Source organism: Taudactylus pleione, unplaced genomic scaffold (genome assembly GCF_031769625.1).
Source record: "Taudactylus pleione unplaced genomic scaffold, aTauple2 ptg000393l, whole genome shotgun sequence".
In the NCBI taxonomy this organism is placed as follows: domain Eukaryota; kingdom Metazoa; phylum Chordata; class Amphibia; order Anura; family Myobatrachidae; genus Taudactylus; species Taudactylus pleione.
In genome coordinates, this window is record NW_028284794.1 from 10592960 (window position 1) to 10616379 (window position 23420).

General features: G+C 45.6%; 1 pseudogene across 1 annotated transcript; it reads right to left on the bottom strand.

The window, feature by feature from the left end:
• Positions 1-2600: 2600 nt before the first annotated feature.
• Positions 2601-18602, bottom strand: LOC148507478 (mucin-12-like; annotated as a pseudogene). The gene is made up of 8 exons (XR_015869721.1): positions 18437-18602; positions 16153-16215; positions 9803-9865; positions 5236-5401; positions 4016-4177; positions 3746-3810; positions 2915-2979; positions 2601-2771 (listed from the first exon to the last, which is right to left on the bottom strand). The product of XR_015869721.1 is annotated as a mucin-12-like (transcript).
• Between the last annotated feature and the right edge of the window lie 4818 nt (positions 18603-23420).

Here is a 23420-nt window from a genome sequence, read left to right on the forward strand (position 1 = left end):
TACGGTCTGCTTATTTGGAGCTATTGGGAAGCAATCACATCCAGCACGCTCCGCGCGGCTTCTACACACAGACACTGTATTTCCGTTTAGGTGCGCTCAGAGAGAGAGCACGCACACCTGGCTCTGCTCCAGAGATAGAGCATTAGACGGAGACCTGCAGATTGCACAGTCACCAAAAGATCACCACTAGCCGGTGGCCACGGCTCTTCCTGCCTCGTTTGTTACCAGCTATACCAGCTACGCGCTCAGTACCCATCTGGAACGGATCTCGGCGCGACATCAGGTACCAGTCTGATCGTCCACAAAGGTCCATATTTGCCAATGCCTACAGGTGACTATCCATACCATTTCGTCTGTGACACCTTTTGTTATTTCTCGCTAGCCCACAACCATATGTTCCATAGAGAACTACAGTGGAATTATTGCAGACCGCAGACTAAAAAGGAAAAGACTGTCAAGGGGTCTGTTATACCATAATTACAATTGTTTGCCGTATATAAAGTGTGCATCGTATTTGTGGTTTTCATCATTATGATGTTTCATTTTTATGTTTGTTAATAAATGTCGTTATTAAATTTGTGTGGTCCCTCTTGAATCTACAAGCGCTCCCATATATTTTTTGTATACAATGTTCATATATGTGTGTGTACATCTGGCTGTGATACTAGCCAGTGCCTCCCCATCCATTGACCTCACCGCACGTCCTTGGCTTAAAAGGTCCCTAAAAAAAAAAAATTTATAAATTAAAAAAACAAACAATAGTACTGGACGGTTTCTCACATAAATCATAATTATATCATGTTATGTTGTAGTTAAACTTGTATCAAAACTAACATGTATTATGTCAGAGTTGATTCATAAAAAGAAATGACACATTATGTTACATAATATTTGCTCTGTTTATTGAGTTAAAATAATGAATATAACAAATTTACAGTATATAGAACATGCGTCAAATAAATAAAAATAATATAAACAAGACAGCATCCAAACTCAGAAACAGCAGGCAGGACGTGGTGTCCAGTACGATGGGGAAACAGGTGGCAGGACGTGGTGTCCAGTACGATGGGGAAACAGGTGGCAGGACGTGGTATACAGTATGATGGGGAAACAGGTGGCAGGATGTGGTATACAGTATGATGGGGAAACAGGTGGCAGGATGTGGTGTACAGTATGATGGGGAAACAGGTGACAGGATGTGGTGTACAGTACGATGGGGAAACAGGTGGAAGGACGTGGTATACAGTATGATGGGGAAACAGGTGGCAGTATGTGGTATACAGTATGATGGGGAAACAGGTGACAGGATGTGGTGTACAGTATGATGGGGAAACAGGTGGCAGTATGTGGTATACAGTATGATGGGGAAACAGGTGGCAGTATGTGGTGTACAGTACGATGGGGAAACAGGTGACAGGATGTGGTATACAGTACGATGGGGAACAGGTGACAGGACGTGGTGTACAGTATGATGGGGAAACAGGTGACAGGATGTGGTATACAGTACGATGGGGAAACAGGTGGCATGACGTGGTGTACAGTACGATGGGGAAACAGGTGACAGGATGTGGTGTACAGTACGATGGGGAAACAGGTGGAAGGACGTGGTGTACAGTATGATGGGGAAACAGGTGACAGGATGTGATGTACAGTATGATGGGGAAACAGGTGGCAGGATGTGGTGTACAGTACGATGGGGAAACAGGTGGCAGGACGTGGTGTACAGTACGATAGGGAAACAGGTGGCAGGATGTGGTGTACAGTATGATGGGGAAACAGGTGACAGGATGTGATGTACAGTATGATGGGGAAACGGGTGGCAGGACGTGGTGTACAGTACGATGGGGAAACAGGTGGCAGTACATGGTGTACAGTACGATGGGGAAACAGGTGGCAGGATGTGGTGTACAGTACGATGGGGAAACAGGTGACAGGATGTGATGTACAGTATGATGGGGAAACAGGAGGCAGGATGTGGTGTACAGTATGATGGGGAAACAGGTGGCAGGACGTGGTGTACAGTACAATGGGGAAACAGGTGACAGGATGTGGTGTACAGTACGATGGGGAAACAGGTGGCAGGACATGGTGTACAGTATGATGGGGAAACAGGAGGTAGGACGTGGTGTACAGTATGATGGGGAAACAGGAGGTAGGACATGGTATACAGTATGATGGGGACACAGGTGGCAGTATGTGGTGTACAGTACAATGGGGAAACAGGTGGCAGTATGTGGTGTACAGTAGGATGGGCACACAGGTGGCAGCACCTGATGTACAGTACGATAGAGAAACAGGAGTCATTACGATGGGGAAACAAGTCCTCTGCTCTTTCTTCTAGATTTTTTTTTTATTCCTACTGTGAAGTTTACTCTTGAGTTCACTATGAGATTCCAATTGCAGTGGTACCGTACAAACTACAGCTGAATTAGTTTATCTCTAAATGATCACAGTCAGTTATAGTAGAGATTGGTTCATTGCTCCCTCAGAAACAGGGATGCCACTTAATTAAGGATGTATCATTCACCCCTTTTTCCTTATGATGTCTTAATCTTCCCAGGTACTGTAGCAGAACATGTCTGTTTCCTCCACAGCTGAAGATGTCGATCTCCCAATACTGTACTAGCTGGGTGATTGTGTCACTGTCCCCATTACTGGTCAATCCTGTCCCACATCGCTGTGCATTGCTCTGTGTCCTTTAGTCCTCAGTTTAGATGGATGGTTGGTGGAAGCCATTAATGTTTAATGATCTCTGGATGTTGAAATCTTACCTAGAAAAGAAAAGGAAACGTATAAATTGGGTCAGGTAGAAAGTGACAGTGGCTGGATGGACAAGTGAAATTGAACATGCTCAGAAAAATACACTTAAATTTGGTAAAAGTTAAACAAGGGAAAAAAGAAGCAGCTATAATACCTGGACTGATGTATTAACTTTCTCCAGTGTAGGTTGAAAGCTTTGATTGCTGTACATGAATGTATCTATTAAAGAGACACAGTATTATTATGGTGAAATAAATGTGTTTGTACTACCCTGCCCTCATACAGTGACATTGAGAAATAGGGGCTATAAGCCTGTCCCTCCTCCTGCAGGGTGTCACAGTGACACATAAAGCTATTAGCATGCCCCTCCCCCTGCAGGGTGTCAAAGTGACACAGACAGGAGGGATCTATGAGACTGTCCCTCCCCCCGCAGGGACAGAAGGGAGCTATGAGCCTGTCCCTCCCCCTGCAGGGTGACACAGTGACACAGACAGAAGGGAGCTATGAGACTGTCCCTCCCCCTGTAGGGTGACACAGACAGAAGGGAGTTATGAGCCTGTCCCTCCCCCTGCAGGGTGACACAGTGACACAGACAGAAGGGAGCTATGAGCCTGTCCCTCCCCCTGCAGGGTGACACAGTGACACAGACAGAAGGGAGCTATGAGTCTATCCCTCCCGCTGAAGGGTGACACAGTGACACAGACAGAAGGGAGCTATGAGTCTGTCCCTCCCCCCGCAGGGTGACACAGTGACACAGACAGAAGGGAGCTATGAGCCTGTCCCTCCCCCCGCAGGGTGACATAGGCAGAAGGGAGTTCTGAGCCTGTCCCTCCCCCTGCAGGGTGACACAGTGACACAGACAGAAGAGAGCTATGAGCCTGTCCCTTCCCCTGTATCATCCTAACTTCTGTATGTCCTATAATCTACAGTATTGTGTAATTATCTCTCTGACCTAGAGAGTCATTCTCCTGGGGTGTGAGTTCACCTGGTGAGGACCATTTGTCTTCCTTAGTTGACCAGATCTCAGATTGATCATCAGAATGGAGATTCCTGTGGGAGGAAGTAATGATATAGTCAAGACAACAATTATTAGACACTTTTACAACACTATTATTACACAATACATAAAAGAAAATACCATATCCTACAATACTAGCATAAAACCGTAACACAAACATGGCAGAAATAATTTATTCAGGTTCACAATTCACAGAATATATAACAAGTGTTATTACTAAACACGCTGAGACCTTACCATGTGTATTTGTGTTTCTTTCTGTATAAAACAAACGTCATTGTGAGTATGATAATGAGAAGAACAGCAATGGCCGCTCCCACGCCACCATACACACCGGCCTTTAGCACCTTCCCTTGACATTGAGCATTCGTGTAGAGGTAGATGTCTGTGTCTTTGCATCTATGGAGAGATAAACAAATAAAGTTGTTACACAGTCAGCCCTCATTATAAAGGTATAGTATCTACATTAAGCATCTTCTTACATTGGTATCTGAGGATCTGATGGGAGACACTGCATCTTCCACTAACTAAATCTCAGTCTGTGACTTCCCGGTTGTCTCCATTCACAGCTCATATCATGTTACTGCCCCTGTCACATGCAGCCCTGTCCTCAATAACATCACTCATCTCCTGATATACTCTGTGCTGCTGGGGGACCCTGCCCCTTCCACTATATATCTCCCCCAGCCTGACATTAACACAAGGCCTGCCATACGGGCATGCCCCCCCAAATAACGTAATTTAGGGGGCGTGGTGTATGCATATGGTACTTAGGCCACACCCCCATTTTCAACGTGTAAGGGTCGACGAGTTACCATCCTGCACAGGGCGCGACTCCCCTCCTTCCACTATATAACTCTCACTCTGTGGCTTCCTGCAGCCTCCATTCCCCTACACACATCATGTCACTGAATCTGTCATGTGTCACACAATCTAGCTGTTCTTAATTCACATTACATATTGAAGTATAGACCTTAGCTTGGGATGAAACCAACGTGAGGTGGTCCAGTTGGATCGTGGCCAGGTTTTAGGGGGGGTTAGGGTCCCGGTTAATAATTTAAAGATTTGTACCTGGGCAACGCTAGTACTCACTACATGCTAATCACCAATCACTGTATCCTTGTATGTCAACTAAACAGGCAGAGAGTGCGAGCATAAGATAATTTAGAATCATGGTTAGCGGTGGGTTAGGGTGATGATTAGGGCTAAAAAAAAAAAAAAAAATCATGTGTCGACCATTTTCATGTTGACCTTTTGACCCTGTCGACCATTTGTACCTGTTGACCTTTAGTGTGTTGACCTTTTGTCCCAGTTGACCTATTGACTGTCTAACATCTGGTGTCTATTTAGACATTGCCGACCTTTTTACTGTCTATCTATAGTCCGGAACCCAGGCTGAAGAGCTGGGCTCCTGAGGCAGCTGCACCTACGCCCTTAACAGTTATAACAATACTTACAAGCACAGAGGACCAGTCTTGTTCTGTATCTGGCAGCTGCCACTGTAGCAGTTCAGGTATTTAGGAGACAGCTCATTACAGTGAGACACACAGCTCAGGCGTCCATTTATCATATAAGGGCTGAAGTATTTCTCAAAACCATTTGGAACAGTCATCATGCATATTTCTGAAAGAAAAGATGATAATCCTAATTATTGTGTGCAAAGTGTTACACAGACTGACGCATATTATACTAACTTCCCTTATTGGTAACTGGCATAGATACTTCCAAATACTGTACAAATACAGTAATGTTTTTAGAGGCATTGCATAATGGACTTTTTTCATAGAAGGTCGTAAAGAGATTAATCAAAGCTTTTTTTTTTTTTTAATTAGAGGAAGAAATTATAACCCACACATGCAGAGATGTGTCAGATTATTAACAGCTTATTCTGGTGCTCTCCTTAAGCTGCATACACACCTAAAGATTTCCTGTCCAACCATCCAACTAGTTGATTGGTTGGAATGAAAATCTGGTAAGGAATGAAAGCAAATGACAATCAGCAATTTGCTCCTAAACGCCAGAAAATGGACAAAAACTGTTGTTTGAACAAATTGTTTAGATCAAACATTTAACAAACTTGTCTGAACGACCATTTTCATCTGTTTTCTGGCATTTAGGAGCAAATTGCTGATCATCAGTTACTCTCATACGTTACCAGATTTTCATTCCAACCAATCAAGTCGTTGGCTGGTTGGACAGAAAATCTTTACGTGTGTATGCAGCTTAAAGGCCCCCATACATCAGAGATTGATTGCAGCAATCGTGCAATTTGCAATCGATTGTGTAAAAAAATCTTTCCCTTTTTCAATCGACTTGCCACAATCGATTGAAAGAGGGAAAGACTTTTATACACAATCGATTGCAAATTGCACAATTGCTGCAATCAATCTCTGATGTATGGGGGCCTTAAGTCCAAGGAGCAATTTCTTTTAGATGACAAAAAGAGGTCATATGAAAGCAGGAATATTGGGGTGAAAAATATAAAAATATCTTCACAGACAAACATCGCAGTGCAGAAAGCAGACAAGGGCACTGTCATTGACAAATTTACTATACGAGAGAAGGCCTACATCAGTGTTTCCCAGCCTCGGTCCTCAAGGCGCACTAGCGGTCCTGGTTTTAGTGATATCCATGGTTGAGCATAGATGTTAAATCAAAATAACTGAAATACTATTTAAGTCACCTGTGCTCAAGTTTGGCTATCCTTAAAACCTGGACTGTTAGTGTGCCTTGAGGACCGTGGTTGGGAACCCCTAGTCTACATGTAGGGAAGGGCATCACTGTATTCAATGTGGGGGATATTCATTTAATGTTTGAAGCTGGGGGGGGGGGGGCTTTCTAAGGAGGTGAATAGTGTCCATCTCTTTTCCAAACCACCTCTTAACATTCCAGGATCTGGACTATCAGCTACAGAGCTGATAACATCGGAGGCAGCAGGTGGTGAAAGCAGTAAATACAGGTAAGGATGGAGCAGTTCACTCTGTAACCTGTCCTGGTTCTAATTGGGCAGTCCTGATTTTGTACAACTGTCCCACACAAGTAAGCAGTGTGTCCGCCTGTAATGTCATGTCACATGACGTCACACAGCAAGAGCCGCAGTAACACCAGAGAAGTAGGGAGCTGGCTACCGGGTGCATCCTAAGCACCCGCCCTGCGGCTTGCCTTTATTAATGCCAACGGGAAATCATTCCTTATTGCTGTTATAAATAAACAAACCCCTGAACGGGAATATGCTTTATTTTAAAGTGAACTAATGATAATGTGCCCGATTCAAAGATGTGCGCTATTCCATTGTTTTCGCAGTTGAGCGATTATCGGTGAACTGCGCATGCGTCTAAGTCGCACTGCGCCTGAGTCAAAGCACCTTACCGTAGTCGCTTTTTTTACTTGCAGTGTTAGTGACGGGCTGGTAGCGAGTGAGGGGAGGTAACAGAGTGGTAGCAAAAAATAAACGCATTGCTGCGTTTGTCTGCGATCCCGTAGTAAGGAACTGTGGCTCCAGGGTTTCACTCCTCACGGACGTTCTTTGGGACCATAGACTGAGCCAGTACTGTGACAATCGACAGTTTTTGTCTTGTACCAAGGGTCGAGCAGCTGCAAGAGATATACCTCCTGACAGGTGCATTCAGTATACTGTACATCTTTATTGTGGTCATTTTGTGAGAACACACCTTTACTGTACTTTGGCCAGTAAAGGAGACTTTACATATCCCCTACAAAAATGCACCTCATTCGGCACAGGAACCGAATGTGTTGGAGAAATTTTCTAGCACATGCAGAGTTCAAAAAAGGAGCCATTGTACAGTAGTTAGCCAGTTGCATTTCTGTCCCACACAGCATGAGCGCCTGTGTCTGTAGCTGCCTGCAATTCATGTCTAACATCACTTATTAGGCACAGTTCTTCAGCACCAGTCTTGCACTGTGTGTGCTGGCCCCCACCCCCACCACATGGTGACCACACCCCCTCCACATAATGACCACACCCCCTCCACATAATGACCACACCCCCTCCACATAATGACCACACCCCCTCCAGGTTGCAAGTACTGGTTTCCCCGGGACCCTGCAAGCCCCATTCTCACACTCTGCTCATGTAACACATAGCTAAATAACTGCATGATAACATGCACTGCATCCTTACCATGTTTTCATGAATGTTCTCCTGAATTTCTGATTTTCTATGATCCGATACAGCAAAATGAAACAAACTGTCGCTGTCCAGATGTTGTGGAAATACAGATCCCAACATTTGTTCACAGCAACTCATTTTGCTTTGAGGTGTATTGTTATAAAGGTTCAAAGTTAGCTGCCATTGTATCCAAACCACACTGACACCGATATACAGTATACAGAATTCAACCATCATATTTGCATGTTGTAATAAAGGACTGGGTACATGATCCCGGCTCACACAATGCCAGCGATCAGCATACTGGGGCTGGAATCCAAACACATGCAGGTAAGTAATCTAACTCTTCCCATAACCGTACCGCTAACCCACCTTTCCTGCAGCCTAAATATAACCCTCCCCCCCACGCAGTCTAACCCTAACCCTCCCCTCCTGCAGCCTAGTCCTAACCCTCCCCATAGTGCCTAACCCTCCCTCCCCTCCCACAGCCTAACCCTCCCCTCCTGCAGCGTAGTCCTAACCCTCCCTCCCCTTAGTGCCTAACCCTCCCATCCTGCAGCCTAGCCCTAACCCTCCCAATAGTGCCTAACCCTAACCCTCTCCTCCTGCAGCCTAGCCCTAACCCTCCCCATAGTGCCTAACCCTAACCTTCTCCTCCTGCAGCCTATCCCTAACCCTCCCAATAGTGCCTAACCCTAACCTTCTCCTCCTGCAGCCTAGCCCTAACCCTCCCAATAGTGCCTAACCCTAACCCTCTCCTCCTGCAGCCTAGCCCTAACCCTCCCCATAGTGCTTTACCCTCCCCTCCCGCAGCCTAACACTCCCATAGTGCCTAACCCTCCCCTCCTGCAGCTTAGTCCTAACCCTCCCATCCCACAGACAAACCCTCCCCTCCCGCAGCCTAACCCTCCCATAGAGCCTAACCCTCCCCTCCCACAGCCTAACCCTTTCCATAGTGCCTAACCCTCCTCTCCTGCAGCTTAGTCCTAACCCTCCCATTCCACAGCATAACCCTCCCCTCCTGCAGCCAAGCCCTAACCCTCCCCATAGTGCCTAACCCTCCCCTCCTGCAGCCTAACCGTCCCCTCCTGCAGCCTAACCCTCCCCTCCTGCAGCCTAGTCCTAACCCTCCCCATAGTGCTTAACCCTCCTCTCCCACAGCCTAACCCTCACCCTAGTGCCTAACTCTAACCTCCCCTCCCACAGCCTAACCCTCCCCTGCTGCAGCCTAGCCCTAACCCTCCCCATAGTGCCTAACCCTCCCCTCCTGCAGCTTAGTCCTAACCCTCCCCTCCTGCAGCCTAACCGTTCCCATCCTGCAGCCTAACCCTCCCCTCCTGCAGCCTAACCCTCCCCTCCTGGAGCCTAGACCTAACCCTCCCCTCCCCTTAGTGCCTAACCCTCCCCTCCTGCAGCCTAGCCCTAACCCTCCCAATAGTGCCTAACCCTAACCCTCTCCTCCTGCAGCCTAGCCCTAACCCTCCCAATAGTGCCTAACCCTAACCCTCTCCTCCTGCAGCCTAGCCCTAACCCTCCCCATAGTGCTTAACCCTCCCCTTCCACAGTCTAACCCTCCCCTCCCGCAGCCTAACCCTTCCCATAGTGCCTAACTCTAACCTCCCCTCCCACAGCCTAACCCTCCCCTTCCCTCCTGCAGCCTAACCCTAACCCTAATACTCACCATCGGGATTCTGACTCCTGACGGCATTTTGTGCACCGGGGTGCTGACTACACCTCGTAACGACTGAGCCTAATTATTTATATGAAATATGTGAGAGTAGTTGTTGTGCAGTACAGTATGTGCAACAATGTGATATTTGTATGTAGTGTAGAGTTGCTGCTATGATAACTCACAAATCCTTTAGCTCATTTCATGGTAAATAAAAAGTTGGTACCTTCATCAGTTGGCAAAGGCTGACCATTGATGGTGGCGTTTTCATGTTCATCTACACACAATCCTGTAGGAAGAAAAAGTCATGACGTAAAAATATTTTGCAGCAATAACGTTAATCTCAATACGGCAGAGCAAAGAAAGTAATTTGCAGCACCGCAGTGTTTGGCAGAGGTCCGTACTCCCAGCAATGCAATATTTCAGCTGCGGAATGGACGGCCCATGCATTGTGTCCTGTGTGGTGGTTGGGGCAGGAGTAGGGGGCAAAAGCAGCACAGCAAAGCAACATAAGAGTAACATGACAGCCAAAATTCATCAATTGACCTGGATTTCATGCACAGTACCAGCAATAAAACATGTAATGAAAAAACATGCATAAAACAACATACAAGGTAAATCGCATCAATAATAGATGATTTCCAATAGTATAAAACTACCTGATGATAAACTAAAATATTTACAGAAATATCGGCGCATCTGCTGGTGTGTACGGGCGACCTGCCAATCGCCCATTACATTCTGCAGGGACCTGGTGGTGACGTCAGGCCCTACACATCGGGTGGGCGATTGGTAAGTGTATATGCACCGAGGTATAAACCCTTAGACCTGGCTGCATCAGAAAACAAATGCAAGCTACTATTGGAAGCTGGTGGGTTACCCCAAAAACAGACCCCATAGAACTCAGGGCCTGATTCAGAGCCGGACACTATTTGTGCTCGCTCGTTCAGAAAAAGGGGCCGGCTATTTAAATTGAGCGCTCACTCTTTGCGGTCTGTTGACGCCTCTATGTCTGAGCGAGCGAATGAAACATGCGCTCGCTATTTTGTAAAGACGCCCCCTGGCCGCTCGCATCATACGTCATCTCCGCTATTTATTAGATTAATCGAGTACATCGAAAGGCATCTGAACTGCTCGCAGTGCTTGTGGTTGGATTTTCCTACCGCAATCATACGAACAGTTCAGGCTAAGAAACAACCAAGTGACGTGGTCGATGACACTGCTTTGTTAATCATGCACACCCTTAAAACGCCCGTTTTGACCGTTTGGCACACCTGCGTTCGGATCTCCACTCCCCGTTTTCAAGCACCTTCCCCTGTTACCACCCACAAATGCCTCATCCTGTCACTCAAATTAGCAGGCACTCGCAATTGTGCAAACACACGTTTTCCGACCGCACTGACTGGTTGGCGCATGCGCATTGCGACCCATACGCATGCGCAGATGTGTGAACATCGCTCGGAGCGAACGAGCGGCCGCTTACGAGCGGCTCTGAATCAGGCCCTCAGTCAAGAAATAATCCTGCACCTCCAGGTCACATCCCAACTCAGCCATTAGCGATTATGCACGCAGTTCAACTGCGATAGTATGCTAATCCATTGCGATCGCTATTCCCTCGCAGCACTACACGAGAGCGCCCACTTTACTTACCACACATCTGTAATGTTTAGCAAGACTGCAAAACCATCGGTAAAATCAAGTACCATTGCAGCCTCATGCACACTTGCACAAGCGCTGACAATTACTAATAACCACGCACGCTATGAGTACTCAGGCTGCGTATGGCATCACAGTGGCTAATTTATGCACGCCCCTGTGTTCGCCCGACCACCCCCCATCATTACCCTCAACGCCACTTCCTGTCAATCACTCTGCAATGTGCCTGCCTAGTCACTGTGATCACAGTCTCGATCGCAATAGCTAGTTCGCGCACGCGCAGTGCGATGTATTCGCATGTGCTGAATGCAACAATTGGCCGATTGCGTGCGTATAAGCAACTGCGTTCCTTGCTGAATCAGGCCCTCAATGTCTAAATAGATAACCAAATCCCGGTATGGGTGGGGAGGGGATGGGGCTGGACCTTCTACCCAAATCAACTTCCTTCTGAACTTTCTCCATAACACTATCTGGCAACTCCAAAGCTGATTGGAAATTCCTGGGATTATGGGAACAAACGCCTCTTACAACTGGCAACCGAAATCCCTCCCTAAACCCTGGAACAAGAAATTGTGCATCCCCTTTGTCAGGGTACCAAGAGAGCCAGTTTAACATAGCATTCAACTTCATTGGCGAAACAGCCTTACTTAGAGAACCTGTCCCAGACCGCGATTTGTTCCCATAGGGTCCCACTTTAAGCCTAGCGCAATCTCTTCCTGAGTGACGGAGGAGTGACGAAACCTACAAAGGGATCTACTTGCACATTGCCCACTATTGTATGAAAAGTAAATTTCCTTAGCAGTGTCTTACAAGCTACTAGCTCCGGAGGGAAACAGCTTAAGCCCCACCTGCAAATCTTGGACCCCCCCCCCCCCTCTTGGGCTGCTTTATCTTTAACAATACTTCTTCATCTTTGTATGCACGCCATCAATTTTTTTCTGGAATCGCTCATCGCAGCACCTCCACATGCTACCATGGGATTTTTGGAATATAGAGTGAATGAGGTGCATATATTTCATAACATTCAAATATTTCCCCGGATGATTTTTCAGGTACTGTATGAGGCCACAAGAGTGTGCATCCCACCAAGCCAAAATAATATGTTTCCTCACCTATACCCCTTATAGCTTTCCCTGCCTCAAAGTCCTATTTATCCTCATAAATTAAAGCGAATATATCTACATTAGGGAGGCCAATCCCGGGATTTGGGATTGAAAAAAAAGCTCAATCCCGGGTTATACGGGATTGGTTTAGTTTTGAAAAAAATGCCCCCACAGTGACTTACCGGGTGGCGGCGGGGCTTTACAGAGGGGCTTTACGGTGGGGTGGGTGGGTGAGCACTCCAGCCGGCACAGGACAGAGGTCTTCACTGCGCAGCCCTGCATCTGCCCGCTCACCCACCCAGTGCACACAGCCGGGGGATCGGGGAGCCAGGAAGCAGTGACCATTGCCTGGCTCCCTCCCTAGTCACCACTGATCTTGGGATTGGCCTCCCTAATCTACATACATACCTGTTTTGACTTTAGCATGCATCCTAAGGCGTACACTCCGAAACACTGCAGTACTAGTACACTGCATAACTTCATCTCCCCCATCTGCGCTAATTATGGGCCCTCCCTGCGCTGGTTTTGCCATTAATCGGCCCTTTGCTGCCAGACTTTTTTTTGACTAACCTAGCAATTTTAGCTGGCCCACCCTCTGGGTTTTGCAAACACCATCGCAAATGCAATCCCTCATGGATTCACAATTTGCGAAAATATGCTAATGAGCCAGTGTTTGGATACACCCACCGAAAGCAGCTCACCTCCGCCACTCACGCAGAAAACCGGAAACATCGGAAACATGGAAACGCAGATCCGGTGGCCATCAGCCTTCTGAGTAAGTCTACGGTCCCGCAGACAATGCAGGTCTCCTGACACGCAGGGGGCTCTCCTGCTGCCAGCAAGAACGCAGTGGTGGCTCGACACGCCTGCGTTTTTCTAACCACCCCCCTCCGTTACCTCCCCCAAATGCTGACTTACCCATCACTCACTTCACAAGTAAATCCACTGTGCGAGCGTTATCGCAATGTAATCACATGCGCAATGGCTAACAATCACTCAGTCTGCCTAAATATTGGCATTGTGTCCTTATAGTGTACTAGGTACTTAGGATTACTGCTTTGACATGGCTGAGTCACAATGTCGTGGAGCACTAAACGAGGCACGTTACTATTGGCAACCGCTGGCATGGTTTGAGGATAAGGGGTAAATTTACTAAGATTCGAGATAGGTCGAGATGACCATCTCGGGTGATTTATTCATTTTTTTCCTGCTTGCAAATTTACTAAAGGCAAAGTGGGGTGAGTTAGAGAGAGATTTCTCTCATCTCACTCGTAAACCTCGGGGGAGATAGCAATCTCGAATCTTATCACCATCGGGCCAAATCAGAAGTACTTTTCACCTAAAACATAAATTTCTCAAATTTACCAAGAATCGGGATGACAAGCCTGGGTGAGATAGGAACAAACTCTCTGTCAAAATCAATTTTCAAACTCTCAACCCCCTGAGCTGCGAGATGGTCAGAAACATACACAAATCATTGTGATTTCTGTATTTTATTTCTGTAAATGGTTAAAATAGGGTCAATTTAATATAAAAAATTATGTGAGGTTCCCCCCCCAAAAAGATTAGCAAGCCAGTCCTGATTTTTAAAATGACAGGGAAATAAATGTGGGACAACAGGTTCCAGCAAGCCTCCCCCGCATGTTGGTACTTGGAGAACTATGTATGTATGTAATAACACTTTATTCTCACAGTGTGTGTTGTGTTTTTTAAACATTTTTTCATAGGTGAACTACACATATCAGTGGGCCCTTAATGCCCAACATGCTGGTACTTGTGGTTCTCCAAGTACCAGCATGCGAGGGAGGCTTGCTGGACCTGTAGTTCCACTGTAAAGTTGTTAATTCTAATTTTACACTACACCTACACTATCAACCCACCACCCACCGCCCAGGGGTGGCGGGGATAGCCCCGGGATATCAGCCTAGGCCAGGGGTACCCTGGAGAGGGGTACCCCTTTATTGGAGGGGTACTCAACTCTCCAGGGATCCCTGGCCTGGGCTGACTAGCATTCAGGACTGATGCTGCGGCTGGGGGGCCCGGAGAAAGGGCACCCCTGGCTGTGGTATCAGCCCCCCGCTAGAAAGGGTCCATGACTGGTTTTAAATATACGGCTAACCTCACGCCATTTTTTTTCTACATATATTTAAAACCAACTCTGTCCCTGCTGCTGGCTTTTAAATTGACAGTGGAACCCTACACATTTTTTCCCTTGTAAATTAAGAACCAGGACAGGCTGGCAAGTCCGGATCTGGTTAGTCTTTTGGGAAAGGACCTCACGTAATTTTTTTTAATAACATTTAACCCTTTTTTACAAGTCTTAACACACATGTGACATGTGCAGGCTGCTAGCTCGGGAGAGATTTGCAGAGGGAAAACACTGCAAGCTCGGGTGAGTAATCTCCTGCAAAACGAGTTACTCGGGAGAGATATCTCGCTCTGCTTCACCATCAGCAAACTCGTTTAGCCTCAAATCGCCTGTTGGTAAATTTGGAATAAAAAAGGGATTAAATTTTGGCGAGTTCCAGGGAGATAAATTACTTTGAAAATCGGGACCGTCTTGAATCTCAGTAAATTTACCCCTAAGTGTATGTGGACACATTTGTATGAGGTCTACTTGTCAACCAGAAAATAGACAATTTTCTGGAGAAAATTTTAGCTTTCTCCAGAGTGAGGTTTTACACCAATTTATTAAGTGGTTATCCTTGGCCAAACAAATGGTTTCTCCTGCAGAACCACAAGCAACGGCAGTCATCACTTTCCCCGTCTAGTGCTATGGGGAACCGTTGCTTGATTCAATTTCTCAGGTGGGTCACAACGTCCCCGAGATTTTCCCCTCTGGAAAGTGAATGCAAATCTAGGAGTGCCTGTTTTGTATTTATCAAGGAGAGCCCTCACTCTAGCACCACTGTCTTGTTCTGCGTACCCAAGGACCAAACTAGGTGCACAATAACAGCAAGGAGTTTTTTGTGTACTGCTGCCTCAACTGTTTTGCGCTTCGTAACTGAGGCCCCGTGTAAACGGCCGCCGTGTTTTGGTAACATAGCCAGGCAGGTGGTGAGGTCGCTGGAACATAGGACCTCATTCAGAGTCGGTCGTTGCGGCTGCACGGACATACGCCACCGATGTTCGCTAAACTGCGCATGCGGAAAGTTCGCAATGCGCGTGCGCAAACTAGCCGCTACGATCAGAAATTTCTCTCTCCTAGAACACAGCCAGGTCGGTAGTTTGAGTGACAGATTGAGGCGTTTGTGGGTGGTAACAGGGGAAGGTGCTTGAAAACGGGGGAGTGGAGATCTGAACGCAGGCGTGCCTAATTATGCGAACGGCGTTTTATGGGAGTGCATAAATTACAAAGTAGTGTCATGGCACATGTGACATGGGAGGTTTTACACTGACTTGATCATAGTGCTTAAGAGAGGGTATGGTCAACCTTAAGCTCTACGACCAGTTCCGATGGTTCCCGATGGTCGCGATTAATCCTTATATGGCCGGAGATGACGTGTAATGCGTACGAGATGGGGGCGTTTTTTTGTGATCCGACCGCTTCCTCCCCTTGGTCGGCCAGCTAACGATCCGACCTTAGGGACGCAACAAATGCGAGTGCATCATTTGCATATCCGGCCCCTTTTCCAGAACGACTGTGCGGCTGCAACGACCGACTCTGAATGAGGTCCATAGTGAATACATTGGCATCATGATAATTGCTTAGTCTCAGACAATAGCTGACTCCAGTGTGCGTATGTCACAGCATGTATAAATATATGTTTATACAGTACTAATGTAAGAGATAACAGGCATGATCACAAATAATTACCGTATGTATCTGTATTTAAAAGATGGACGCCGATCATTGAGTTAAACTTTGACTTTTCATTGGCTCCTAGAATAAAACAGGATAATTTCATGTCAATTACACTCCCATAGTCAGCGCACACAGTTATACCGTAATAAGCAGGGACAAAACTGCCCTTTTTTTTGTAGCTTTTAAGCCCACAAGGACCCACTACCCTCACTGTGGGGTGTGATGCAGCTATATGGTCAGCCAGGCCTAAGGTGTAGAGTACCCAGGCTTAAGGCCTATTTTTATCCTCTTCCTTGTGCCTCTATTCATCCATGTATTTAGCCCTAACAAAATATTGTGCCTATATTGAATAATTCCCTGCACATTCAGATCACATAATCTTCCTTGAAAACTTCTTTTGGACCCACTATGTATGACTGCAGTCTGTTTTCCCAGAGCTCTCTGCGGGAGGGCACATAAGCAGCAGTGACGTGCGGTGAGGTTAATGGCTGGGGAGGCACACATGGAGATGGGTCTGAGTGCTGGGAGCCTGTCTCACTCCCTACTCACCCTCACTACACTAAGCTTCAGTGATTGATTCTCCTACTGTACCTGCATCACTGTGTCTTCTCTTGCTGCTTCTGGCTGAGCTCTGATCTCTAAACACTGCAGTGCACTTCCTAGTCACATGACACATCCAAAGTGTTCATCAGTTCTCAAGGCACGCTCACCATACTCAGAGGCATGCTTCTAATAGTTCTCTTTCTGTGCAGCTTACTGCCCGTGTTGTGGCCCCTCCCCCCACTTTGCAAGCAGTGTCTGACTATACAGAAGCGAGGCTGAGCTGTTGCTGCCTCATCTCTCTTCTCCCTGCAGTCCCAGGGAGCTCCACAAAGCTGGTGAGTGTTAACTATAAAAATGATTACAATAAACAAAGAAGATGTTTATAAGTTATACATATCTTCTTTGTATTTTTATAATAATTTTTATATCAAATCTCAGGAGTATGACAGGGGAAGGCTTGATACATCTCCACCTTTACCATTTAAATGGCAAATATTTTTGACAGAAATGTAATAAAAAATTGTTTTTTTTTCATTATTTAAGTTAAATAAAGTTAACCTATTTAATAACTTATTTTAGCTATTCTAGTGAATATAAAAAATACACCTTGTGGGGGTGTCTAGGACCACTCTGGGGACGTGTCTACCAAACTCATGTACCGTTATCCCATTGCTATTGTTTCCATAGATTTTCATATAGCAAACGGACCCCGCTGTAACATCCACCCACCCCCACAGTGTCCATAGGCCAAATGCTGCAGCTGATGTGTGCACTTGCAGAGATCAGTGTAATAGCGCTCAGAAGGGAACTGAATTCTTCTCTTATCACTTTTGTCATAAGATCATGCTCCCCAGATTGCTGATCCCATGGCATTCTCGGCGCAAAATCGGCATGTGATGTAAGAGGCCACAGACCACAACATCACAGCCAGTGGCTCGGTGAGCAGCAGGAAATCAATGAGTTCTACACATTTGCTAAATGCTGGGGGATGGAGGAAGAAGGCACAGCCGAATGGGGTGCAACCTGTCATGGGAGGTCTTTGGGTATCAGAGCATTATTTTATCTGGATGTAATTTGGTTGGATCTCAGTAGGCTTTGGTTGGATCTGAGCATTATTTGGTTAGATATGGGTAGGATTTGGTTGGATCTGGGTAGGATTTGGTTGGATCTGGGTAGGATTTGGTTGGATCTGGGTAGGCTTTGGTTGGATCTGGGCATTATTTGGTTGGATTTGGTTAGGATTTTGTTAGATCTGGGTAGGGTTTGGATGGACCAGAGCATTATTTGGTTTAATCTGGGTAGGATTTGGTTGGATCTGGGTAGGATTTTCATTAGATGTGGATGTTGTCTCGGTGAATCTGTTGCTGGTATGCAGTTATCGCCTGTGTCCTTACCATATTGTTTTGAGCTGTGGTATTCCATGAGCTCAAACAATTTTTATCCTCACATCCTGGACTATCTTCTCATACTTCTGAGTAATATTTACACCTTTTATTTTTACAGTCACATAATGGTCAACATAAACACTGCCATTATTTGGTTGGATTTGGGTGTAATTTGGTTGGATCTGGGTAGGGTTTGGTTGGATCTCAGAAGGCTTTGGTTGGATCTCAGAAGGCTTTGGTTGGATCTGACCATTATTTGATTGGATCTGGGTAGGGTTCGGTTGAATCTGGGTAGGAATTTCATTGGCTGCGAATATTGTCTGGGTGAATCTTCAACGGGTTTGCAGTTATCGCCACTGTGTCCTTACCATATAGTTGTGTGCAGTGGTTTTCCTTGAGCGCAAGCAATTTTGTCCTCACATCCTGGACTTTCTCCTCATACTTCTGAGTGATATTTACTCCTTCTATGTATTCTATCTCCACAATCACATCATGTTCCACAATGACACTGATGTTCCTATCAGAAACAAACATCGATTATGTAGTGCTCTGCAAAGATGCTGACAGTCATTATATGTAAGTTAATGGTTCCCATCTGGCTGGTTCACAGAAAGAGGCTGTCACATTTACTTTATATGATATCTCAGAATAGAGAACTTCTAAAGGGAAACATGGCTGTTGTGCATAGGGCAAAGCGGAAAACACTTGGGGCCTCATTCAGAGGCGGTCGCAGGATGCAAGCGGTCGCTCAGAAACTGGGCGGCCGCTTGCATCCTGACCGCCCGCCTCTGTTGCGGTCGTTAGGCTGTGGGTTAACACCCACAGCTCTAATGACCGCTCCGGTGATGGTCACGATGGTCATAGACCATCGCGACCATCGGGGCTTACAACGAGACCCTAAGGTAGGGTCTCCCTTGTCGTAAGCCCCGGAGAGCTTCTGGCTCTGTCTGAGCCGGAAGCTCTCCACTGACATCACTAGTGATGTCAGTGGGGCCTCCCCCAAACGGTAGGTGTTCCCATGGGAACGCCTCCGTTTGGGCTGCCACCCCCCGGCCCGCCTTCCAAACGGGGCGAGCTGTCAATCAACATTGACAGCTCGCCCCCTTTGGATCGAGACCCGCTACGACCAGCGCTGTCGGTCGTAGCGGGTCTCACGCATGCGCACGACGGCGCCTTCGTGCGCATGCTCTGTGGGGGGCCATCGACCCGGTCCGAGCGCATCAGCGCTAACGACTGGGTCTGAATGACCCCCTTGGTTACATGGTATCATCCTTATCAATGCATACTTGCACCAGCCCTACCCTGATGGAAAAGATCCATTTGAAAACAGACATAAAGTTTATGTACTTTATGTCCACATAGCCTTCAATTTCGCTGACACAACCTTTCTGAACTGGAGATATGGGTGAAATATGTATGACTGCACTGCCCAAACTTGCATGCACTGTCCAAAAATATGCAATATACAATCGAAATCCAGCTTGCATTCATCTCTGTATCATCCCCATTATTTGTAAATACTTCTCGAACGAGGTGCCTTTAAAAAGGTAACACTTTTGGCTGATCACATCAGTTAGCCTCTTCTGAAGGGCATAAAGTGGAGGAACAAACTAAAGCAAAGTGTGTCTAGCAAATGATCTCATGAATGGAGCGAGCCCCAACAACACACCCTCTCTGCTGACGCATCTGGATCCGCCTGTTCACTCTGGGCCTGAGGGAGAGATCGGAGAGAGATAGAAGGTGAGTTAGGTATGAAGAGAGGTTCCTGGTGAAAGACAAAGTAAAAAGATATGAAAACAAAGTGAAAAGAGTCACAGGCTGTGAGAAAAACCTAGTGACATGTACAATCACTGGAGGTCATGTGTAATTTTGGAGGTCATACAAATCACTGGAGGTCAAGTATAATCCCTGGAGGTCGTGTGTAATTTTGGAGGTCATACAAATCGCTGGAGGTCATGTATAATCCCGGGAGGATATGCACAATCACTGGCGGTCATGTACAATTCCTGGTGGTCGTGCACAATCACTGGAGTTCAAGTACAATCACTGGAGTTCATGCGCAATCACTGTAGGTCATGCACAATCACTGGAGGTCATGCACAATCACTGGAGGTCACGCACAATCCCTTAAATTCATGCACAATCACTGGAGTTCATGCACAATCAAAGGAGGTCATGTACAATCCCTGGAGTTCATGCACAATCACTGGAGGTCATGCACAATCACTGTAGGTCATGCACAATCACTGGAGGTCATGCAAAATCACTGGAGGTCACGTACAATCCCTTAAGTTCATGCACAATCACTGGAGTTCATGCACAATCAAAGGAGGTCATGTACAATCCCTGGAGTTCATGCACAATCAATCACTGAAGGTCATGTACAATACCTGGAGGTTATGTACAATCTCTGGAGGTCATGTACAATCATTGAAATGTATGTACAATCACTGGAGGTCATGCACAATCACTGGAGTTCATGCACAATCACTGGAGGTCATGTACAATTTCTCTGGAGATCATGTACAATCTCTGGAGGTCATGCACAATCACTGGAGGTTATGTACAAGGCAAACAAGATATGCAAAATGAAAGACACCTAACACCTACTATCTGGTCTGTGGAGTAACCACAACAAACTAAAGCGTGCCTACGTTAGCAAGTCAGCAGAACAGATTGGAAAGTAAAAGTGCATGGTTCACTGGTCGCAGGGCATCTTTAAATTTGCTACCCACAGAAGTGCAACCGGAAGGTGGAAAATCTGTAACATTTGATGTCCATCACTTCCAAGATGGCACTGTGCTATGGGATCATTGATGTTATTTTATTAATCTCGTTCTGCAAAATTAAATATCGTTTTGTAGAGTCCCACAAACCTTAGTACATGAGTGCACCTAATCCATACTTGAAATTGACTGTCCTCACTTCACCCAACATTTGCACCCCTACAAATGCCGCCAGTCTGTGCAGAGTAAGGCGCAATTGCACTAGCATAATCATGTGATCCCCCAAAAGAGGATTTGGCACTGCACTTCTCCAATTCTGTCCACAATAAATAATCTCCACTGACCACACGGCCAGTACAATGGCACTCTTCTCAACCATTACACATATTAGTGTAAACATTTGTATTGAGTACAGACCATTGTAAATGTAATATATTTCCCTGTATTAATCATTACATCTATCAGCAATACAATATATACTGTACTGTAAACCACTAATATATGACAAAATACTGTTCTTATAAATCATTGTCTTTGGTAACTGCCTCAGGATACCTGAGTAATTTATTGATATATAAATTATTTGCTGTGTGTTTTTTTTTTTTCTTCTTGTGGCAACTACTGACCCCTGCCCATTATCCAAGGAACATTGGACAGCACTTTTGCCACCCCAGGGGCTACCAATCTTGTTAATTACCCCACTTCCAACAACACCCCACTTCCAACAACCCACGGGAAGGGCCTCGGCTTTACTGATATATTAGTGCAGAGTGTGGGTATTCACAACAGCATGTTGTCCTTACACTCATGGTCTACTTACTGTATTACAATGGAAACCTGCCCAGCACTCTGCCCATTTCTCATAACTTTTGTTTATTTTACTGAGATATTATCAGGAGATACTCTGCGAAACGCGCTGTTCTGCTGCAACTTCTCTCACCTCTACGCAGGGCCTATATTTTGATTTGGATGGCTCAGAAATCTATATATTTTACAGAACTGTTTCATTTATCTTAGAAGCACTATGGATAACACGAGAAGCTTTCTTACAGCTGTTTTCAAGCACTTGGTAGCACATGAAGACTGCTGATGCCTATGCAGTGATGCCCAATTTACACCTTCAGTTATGTGACTGAATAGTATGAGTGTTTGTAGTAAACAGTATACAGTAGCAGTAGTAGTGGTAGACAGTGTTAGAAATAAAGGCTAAAGTAACATTACCCTATTTGTACACAATATAATAATGTCATGAAGCGTCATATACACAGGAGAGAAGAATGATAACACTTATTAATAACTGCTGAGGTTGCATTTTTTTAATTCAAAATGTAATTACAAACAAATACAAAGTAAATTAAGTTCCCCCTTTAAAAACCCAAATTAGCCTTTTTACCGCAGTAGTAGAAATAAAATGAAGTAATTCGAATAGATAGGGCCATATTCAATTAGAGGCGAAAAGTCCGTTATTGCCGATGATGTAATTTTCGCCTGTTTCAATTATCCCCATATTCAATTTCAAAGACTTTTTTCGCCGGTGCGAAAAGTCTTTGTTAAAAAATGGGTATAACTTTTCTCCATGTAATACATGGCAAAAAAAAGTGCAGAATTGGGGTTTAGGGGTGCAGGCTTAAAAAAATAGCCTGCAGCCCTGGGAGTGTCCCCTAAAAGTATTCTGTGTCAAATGTTTATTAAATCCTCAGGACACCCCAAACAATGTACTTTAATTTTGGGGGCAAAAAAAATAATTAGGGGGTGTTCCCATGTATGTGGCAGGTGTTTTCTAGAATGCGGGTGGATGCGGTTTGTGCATTTTTGAATAATTTTAAAAAAATGACTTAAAGGACTTAAAAATGTGCTTGCACCCATTTTCATGTACCCCAAATTTGATGGGATAAATAATTTTTTCCCAAAACGTGCTATTCTTCACCCGTTCTTTTAAAGCCGCATTTCTGCACCTGCCGTAGCTATTAAAACCCCCGACTACCTTCAGCAGCCCAAATCGGGGGTACCCATAGTGATCCCCCATGTCAGGACATCTTTAGGGGGGTCCCAGGATGATTTCCCGAAAGTTCCCTGGACTTTTCCATAGTTACCTGTCGGCCAGGTCCCGTCTTCGCCGGATCCTAATTGAATACTGGGATAAAGTGGGCACGCGCCCGATACCTTATCCCAGAAAAAACGGCGATGATGTCGAAAAGTCTGAGCTCGGACATTTCGCCTCAAATTGAATACGGGCCATAGCCACAATTTCATATAATATAGCTGTTAATGACGTACAGTAAGTACTATAAGTTGAAGGAATCAATACACAATCAGCCAATAAATAAGCTATAGTGGTTATAGGAACTTACCTTAGAGAGCGGATGATCAAATGCTTGTAACCTGGGATCTCTGCATAGATTTTTCCCATCTGGGTAAAAGATATAGGGGTCTAGTTACTAAGCAGTGTTAGGAGACAGAGTGAAAAGTGATAAGGTGCCAGCCAATCAGCTCCCAGCCTGTGAGATGACAGTTAGGAGCTGATTGGCTGGCACCTTATCACTTTTCACTCATAGTGGTGACAACATTTTATGACCTAATGCTAGAGCCAAAATAGTAAAATAAAGTACAGATGTGTCCTATTGCT